The following is a 7,483-nucleotide window of genomic DNA, read 5'->3' as shown; positions in this document are numbered from 1 at the left end:
CTAGAGTTATTGGTTTATATTTTGATTATATTAAGAGGAATCTTTGTGTGTGTGAATGAATGCAGAATGGGATGGGGGCCTGGCTGGATACACAAGGGGGGGCCTGGCTGGACACACAAGGGGGGGGGCCTGGCTGGACACACAAGGGGGGGCCTGGCTGGACACACAAGGGGGGGCCTGGCTGGACACACAAGGGGGGGCCTGGCTGGACACACAAGGGGGGAGGCCTGGCAGGACACACAAGGGGGGCCTGGCTGGACACACAAGGGGGGGGCCTGGCTGGACACATGGGAGGGGGAGCCTCCCTGGACACATAAGGGGGGGGCCTGGCTGGACACACAAGGTGGGCCTGGCTGGACACACGAGGGGGAGCCTGGCTGGACACACAAGGGGGGGGGGCCTGGCTGGACACACAAGAGGGCCTGGCTGGACACACAACTGAGACCTGGCTGGACACATGGGAGGGGGAGCCTGCCTCGACACATAAGGAGGGAGCCTGGCTGGACACATAAGGAAGAAGCCTGGCTGGACACATAAGGAAGGAGCCTGGCTGGACACATGAGGGAGCCTGGCTGGACACACAAGGGGGTGCCTGGCTGGACACATGGGAGGGGTGGCTGGCTGGACACATAAGGGGGAGATTAGCTGGACACATAAGGGCGGAGCCTGGCTGGACACATGGGAGGGGAGGGAACCTGGCTGGACACATAAGGGGGAGCCTGCCTGGACACATAAGGGGGAGCCTGCTGGACACATAAGGGGGTGCCTGGCTGGACACATGGGTGAGGGGGCCTGGCTGGACACATAAATGGGGGGGCTGGCTGGATACATAAGGGGGGGCCTGGCTGAACATGTAAGGATGGGGGGTTTGGCTGGACACATGGGAAGGGGGGCAGGATGGATATATGGGGGGGGGCAGGTTGGATATATGGGGGGGCAGGCTGGACACATGGAGGCCAGGATGGATATATGGGGGGGCAGGCTGGACAGATGGAGACCAGGATGGATATATGGGGGGGGGGAATGGACACAGAGGCCAGGATGGATATATGGGGGGCAGCTGGACACATGAAGGCCAGGATGGATATATGGGGGGGGCAGGCTCGACACATGGGGGCCAGGATGGATATATGGGGGGGGGGGCGCAGGCTCGATACACGTGGGCTAGGATAAATATAAAGGGGCCACGCTGGACATATGGGGAACAGAAGGGATATATGGGGGGGAGCCAGGCTGGACAAGCGACTTAATTACTGTTTATGGTGGCGAGTGGGGAACATAATTACTTTAGATTCCAATTATGAACATTATTACTTCTGTAATATAATTTACTTTTTAGGAAACTGTTTTCCATGGGAGGGACCAAAAGTGGGGTCCTGTTACTGTGCAGGGCGGCACTATGTCGCTTTTTTTTCTTCAACTGGTGTAGTGTAGAAGTCAGGGGGGAAAAAGTGGGAATGTGCTCTAGAAGAGATCAGTTATTGATAACTGTGTGTTATTTTCTGCAGAGATGATTCATGACTTGAAGAAGTGATGGCGGTCTGTACCAGATGAAGAAGAAAAGCGAAGATGAAGGACTTCACCTAGAGACATCATTGGTGAGTCAGTGTATTACATGAACACTTACACTATATAGTATATACAGAGCTCCTGTGTATAATGTCACTGGTGATCACTGTATTATTTGTACACTATACACAGAGCTCCTGTTTATAATGTCACTAGTGATCACTATATTATCTGTACACTGACACTACACTGTGTGCAGAATTATTAGGCAAATTGTATTTTAGAGGATTATTTTTATTATTGATCAACAACTATCTTCTCAATCAACCCAAAAGACTCAAATATCCAAGCTTAATATTTTTGGAAGTTGGAGTGGTTTTTTTTTTAGATCTTAGGAGGATATCTGTTTGTGCAGGTAACTATTACTGCGCAGAATTATTAGGCAACTTAATGAAAAAATGAAAAACAAATATAATCCCATCTCACTTGTTTATTTTCACCAGGTAAACCAATATCAGTGCACAAAATTTAGAAATAAACATTTCTGACATGCAAAAACAAAAAAATTAGTGATCAATATAGCCACCTTTCTTTATGATGACACTCAACAGCCTTCCATCCATAGTTTCTGTCAGTTGCTTGATCTGTTGTCGATCAACATTGCGTGCAGCAGTCACCACAGCCTCCCAGACACTGTTCCAAGAGGTGTACTCTTTTCCTTCCCTGTACATCTCACATTTTATAATGGACCACAGGTTCTTTATGGGGTTCAGATCAGGTGAACAATGGGGCCATGTCATTATTTTTTCTTCTTTTAGACCTTTACTGGCCAGCCACTCTGTGGAGTAGTTGAATGCATGTGATGGAGCATTGTCCTGCATAAAAATCATGTTTTTCTTCAACGATACCGACTTCTTCCTGTACCACTGCTTGAAGTGAAGAAGTTGTCTTCCAGAAACTGGCAGTAGGTCTGGGAGTTGAGCTTCACTCCATCCTCAACCCGAAAAGGTCCCACAAGTTCATCTTTGATGATACCAGCCCATACCAGTACCCCACCTGCACCTTGCTGGCGTCTGAATCGGAGTGGAGCTCTCTGCCCTTTACTGATCCAGCCTCTGGCCCATCCATCTGGCCCATCAAGAGTAACTCTCATTTCATCAGTCCATAAAACCTTTGAAAAATCAGTCTTAAGATATTTCTTGGCCCATTCTTGAAGTTTTATCTTATGTTTCTTGTTCAAAGGTGGTCGTTTTTCAGCCTCCCTTACCTTGACTATGTCCCTGAGTATCGCACACCTTGTGCTTTTTGATACTCCAGTAACGCTGCAGCGCTGAAATATGGCAAAACTGGTGGCGAATGGCATCTTGGCAGCTTCACGCTTGATTTTCCTCAATTCATGGGCACTTATTTTGCGCCTTTTTTGGCCAACATGCTTCTTGCGACCCTGTTGGCTATTTGCCATGAAACGCTTGATTGTTCGGTGATCACGCTTCAAAAGTTTGGAAATTTCAAGACTGCTGCATCCCTCTGCAAGACATCTCACAATTTTGGACTTTTCAGAGCCAAACAAATCTCTCTTCTGACCCATTTTGCCAAAGGAAAGGAAGTTGCCTAATAATTAAGCACACCTTATATAGGGTGTTGATGTCATTAGTCAACACCCCTCCTCATTACAGAGATGCACATCACCAGATTTACTTAATTGGTAGTTGGCTCTCAAGCCTATGCAGCTTGGAGTAGGACAACATGTATAAAAAGTATCTCGCGATCAAAATACTCATTTGCCTAATAATTCTGCACGCGGTGTATATACAGAACTCCTGTGTATAATGTCGCTGGTGGTAATAACAGTGTTGTTAGTATTGTGGTTTGTATTCATGATCAGCATTGTAGTATTTGGTCACTTTGTGGTGGTGGTAATATGTAGTCCGGTCATGGCGTGGCAGTATTTTTTCCTTGCATGTGGTATTATTGTCACTTTGTGGTGGTAATATGTGGTCTGGTCATGGTGTGGCCGTACTTGTTCTTTGTATGTGGTATTATTCGGTCAGTAAGTGGCGGTAATATGCAGGGCTGTGGAGTCGGTAAGCCAAACCTTCGACCCAGACTCTGATTCCTCAATTTCCATCTTTCCGACTCCGACTCCCTCATACATGGTTCATATTTAAGTGATGAATTTAAAAAAGTCTAGATCCTTAGAACAGGAATAGGACAGACATTTATAGAACATTTCATAACTTTCCCAAATTCTTATGAAAAAAATATTTTCCACAAACTGCATTGAACTACTGTACCCAATTTAGTATATATTTTAGGAGTTGTACCAGAGCGTCAGAGGTACACTTACAAGGGTCTCTGGTGAAAACAAGTAATCACCTCTCCACAGGATAAGTGATAAGTTACTGATTGGTCGGGTCCTGACTGCTGGCATACAATCGGCAGAATGTGAAGCTTTTCTCCCCATTAGACTGGAGCTCATGTGCGACTCGATCACTGATCCAATCATTCCCACAGTGGCTGCGAGCGCTGCTCTTTTTTTGGAAGCCCCCAAGAGAATGAATGGAGCTGCGGTCAGACATCCCATCTGTCACTGCATTTTAAAATGGGGATAAGTGTCCTGACAGGGATAAAACTTCCCCATGCTTCCGATGCTTTTCCAATGTTCGGACCAAAACGATCAATAAGTGATCACCTATCCTGTGGAGCCCATGGATCGGTGATAACTTGCTTTAACCAAAGAACCCCTTTAATGCATACTATCGTAATTGTACATCCCAGTTATAGTATATGCACGGCAGATGTGCCGGAGCCGTCAGTCAATGCTCCACTATAACAGGGATAGCGGATAACAGATATTTGCATATTGCTGTAGGTGGGCACCTAGAGTCAATTACCCCTGTGGGACCCAGACTCCCCAGTCCGATCCTGGACTACGTCTGGAGACCAGGCTTTTCTGAAATGGAAAACCCCTTTAATAAGTGTTATTTAGTAAAATCATCTTTGATGAATATTAGTATTCAAGCTATATCAAATGGACAGTCATATTTTCTGTGTCCTTCCAATCTCACCTTCTTTATAGCTCGCTCTCCTGCGGTCCGGAGACGTCTTTTCTAACAGCTTCCTAACCTGTCATGTAGAGAGGAGAAAATCTTCTAACATGGAGCACTTAGGCAGACTTTCTTTTTAATGAAACATGAATAGAACCAATCTATCACAACAAATATTGGCAGAATGTAAATTTAAATATAGACATCAACATGAAGGATGAAACAATGTAGTGCTTCACTTGGTCATGCCCATACCCAATACATTTAAATTATGTGTTGAAACAGTTCAAAATGCGTCACACAGACTATCATACACAGTATTTTACCTGCGGTATAAGGAATGGTTCTGGCAATTCGGGAGAGCTGTTCATATTCCCAAAATAAGGATCCGGGTCATCCTCCAGCATGTCAGGAAGTAAGTAGTGTCTAAATATGCACAAAATGTGTCACTATATAATGCAGAAACTAGTTTTACCTTCTATAAATACAGTATTTGCAACAACACATACTACATTAGGAAAAAATATTAGTAATTTAACTAACTACATGGAAAGGTATTATGCCATTCAATATGAGTGCTTTCATTTCCACATACAGTACAGACCAAAGGTTTGCATACACCTCATTTAAATATTTTTCTGTATTTTCTTGACTATGGAAATTGTACATTCACACTGAAGGCATCAAAACTATGAATTAACACATGTGGAATTATATACTTAACAAAAAAGTGTGAAACAACTGAAAATATGTCTTATATTCTAGGTTCTTCAAAGTAGCCACCTTTTGCTTTGATGACTGCTTTGCACACTCTTGGCATTCTCTTGATGAGCTTCAAGAGGTAGTCACCAGAAATGGTTTTCACTTCACAGGTGTGCCCTGTCAGGTTTAATAAGTGGGATTTCTTGCCTTATAAATGGGGTTGGGACCATCAGTTGTGTTGTGCAGAAGTCAGGTGGATACACAGCTGATAGTCCTACTGAATAGACTGTTAGAATTTGTATTATGGCAAGAAAAAAGCAGCTAAGTAAAGAAAAACGAGTGGCCATCATTACTTTAAGAAATGAAGGTCAGTCAGTCCAAAAAAATGGGCAAACTTTGAAAGTGTCCCCAAGTGCAGTTGCAAAAACCATCAAGCGCTACAAAGAAACTGGCTCACATGAGGAGCACCCCAGGAAAGGAAGACCAAGAGTCACCTCTGCTTCTGAGGATAAGTTTATCCGAGTCACCAGCCTCAGAAATCGCAGGTTAACAGCAGCTCAGATTAGAGACCAGGTCAATGGTACACAGAGTTCTAGCAGCAGACACATCTCTTCAACAACTGTTAAGAGGAGACTTTGTGCAGCAGGCCTTCATGGTAAAATAGCTGCTAGGAAACCACTGCTAAGGACAGGCAACAAGCAGAAGAGACTTGTTTGAGCTAAAGAACACAAAGAATGGACATTAGACCAGTGGAAATCTGTGCTTTGGTCTGATGAGTCCAAATTTGAGATCTTTGGTTCCAACCACCGTGTCTTTGTGCGACGCAGAAAAGGTGAATGGATGGACTCTACATGCCTGGTTCCCACCGTGAAGCATGGAGTAGGAGGTGTGATGGTGTGGGGGTGCTTTGCTGGTGACACTGTTGGGCATTTATTCAAAATTGAAGGCATACTGAACCAGCATGGCTACCACAGCATCTTGCAGCGGCATGCTATTCCATCCAGTTTGGATTTAGTTGGACCATCATTTATTTTTCAACAGGACAATGTCCCCAAACACACCTCCAGGCTGTGTAAGGGCTATTTGACCAAGAAGGAGAGTGATGGGGTGCTACGCCAGATGACCTGGCCTCCACAGTCACCAGACCTGAACCCAATCGAGATGGTTTGGGGTGAGCTGGACCGCAGAGTGAAGGCAAAAGGGCCAACAAGTGCTAAGCATCTCTGGGAACTCCTTCAAGATTGTTGGAAGACCATTTCTGGTGACTACCTCTTGAAGCTCATCAAGAGAATGCCAAGAGTGTGCAAAGCAGTCATCAAAGCAAAAGGTGGCTACTTTGAAGAACCTAGAATATAAGACATATTTTCAGTTGTTTCACACTTTTTTGTTAAGTATATAATTCCACATGTGTTAACTCATAGTTTTGATGCCTTCAGTGTGAATGTACAATTTTCATAGTCATGAAAATACAGAAAAATCTTTAAATGAGAAGGTGTGTCCAAACTTTTGGTCTGTACTGTATGTAATCCATGTCAATAAAGTATTAGAAGACAATAATACAGCTGAGACTGTGCACCACTAAAGTAGCGTTTTCTCCAATAGACAAATATGATTAAAAGTGCAGAACAGAGGCTCATTTTTAGGCACCGTGCTATGTAAGCGCATGACTGAGGACATAAACCAGCTTATTCCAACGCATTGTCTACTATACCTCATGGGTTATATATACTGAAAGTGAATGAAGTGAGGCTGAATGGCACCAGCCAAGACGTGGAGAGATGAAACCAAGACTAATTGCCCCAACTACTCCCCCATAAAGCCCTCTATGCTCTCCAGCTTAACCTGTCAGAATTTGCCACCACCAATACATGATTAGATTACAACTATTTAGTGAGGATGGCTAAACTGTCTTTATCTTCTTCATAAATGTGTGCCAGGAGCAGTCTTATTCTCATCAGTAACTGTCATAGGTCATTTTGCTTTTCACAGTGTAGATCTTGTGTGGTACAGACCATGCAATTCAATCAAATGCACTCATTTCTTGTGACCCTCCTCAGGAAAGACAAAGACATGTAATTCTGAAGGAGTCTCTATGAGAACAACTTAATAAATTAATACTAGCAAAATGATGTAGTCTGGTGGACAAGTGACCGAATGAATTAAAAAAAAAGTTTTACTAGTCTGCTACTTTTAGTTAAAAAATATCTACAAATTGTAAAACACTT

This window comes from Phyllobates terribilis, unplaced genomic scaffold (assembly GCF_046119375.1).
Source record: "Phyllobates terribilis strain yellow unplaced genomic scaffold, ASM4611937v1 Scaffold_461__1_contigs__length_1441779, whole genome shotgun sequence".
In the NCBI taxonomy this organism is placed as follows: Eukaryota; Metazoa; Chordata; class Amphibia; order Anura; family Dendrobatidae; genus Phyllobates; species Phyllobates terribilis.
This window is presented reverse-complemented; position numbering follows the sequence as displayed.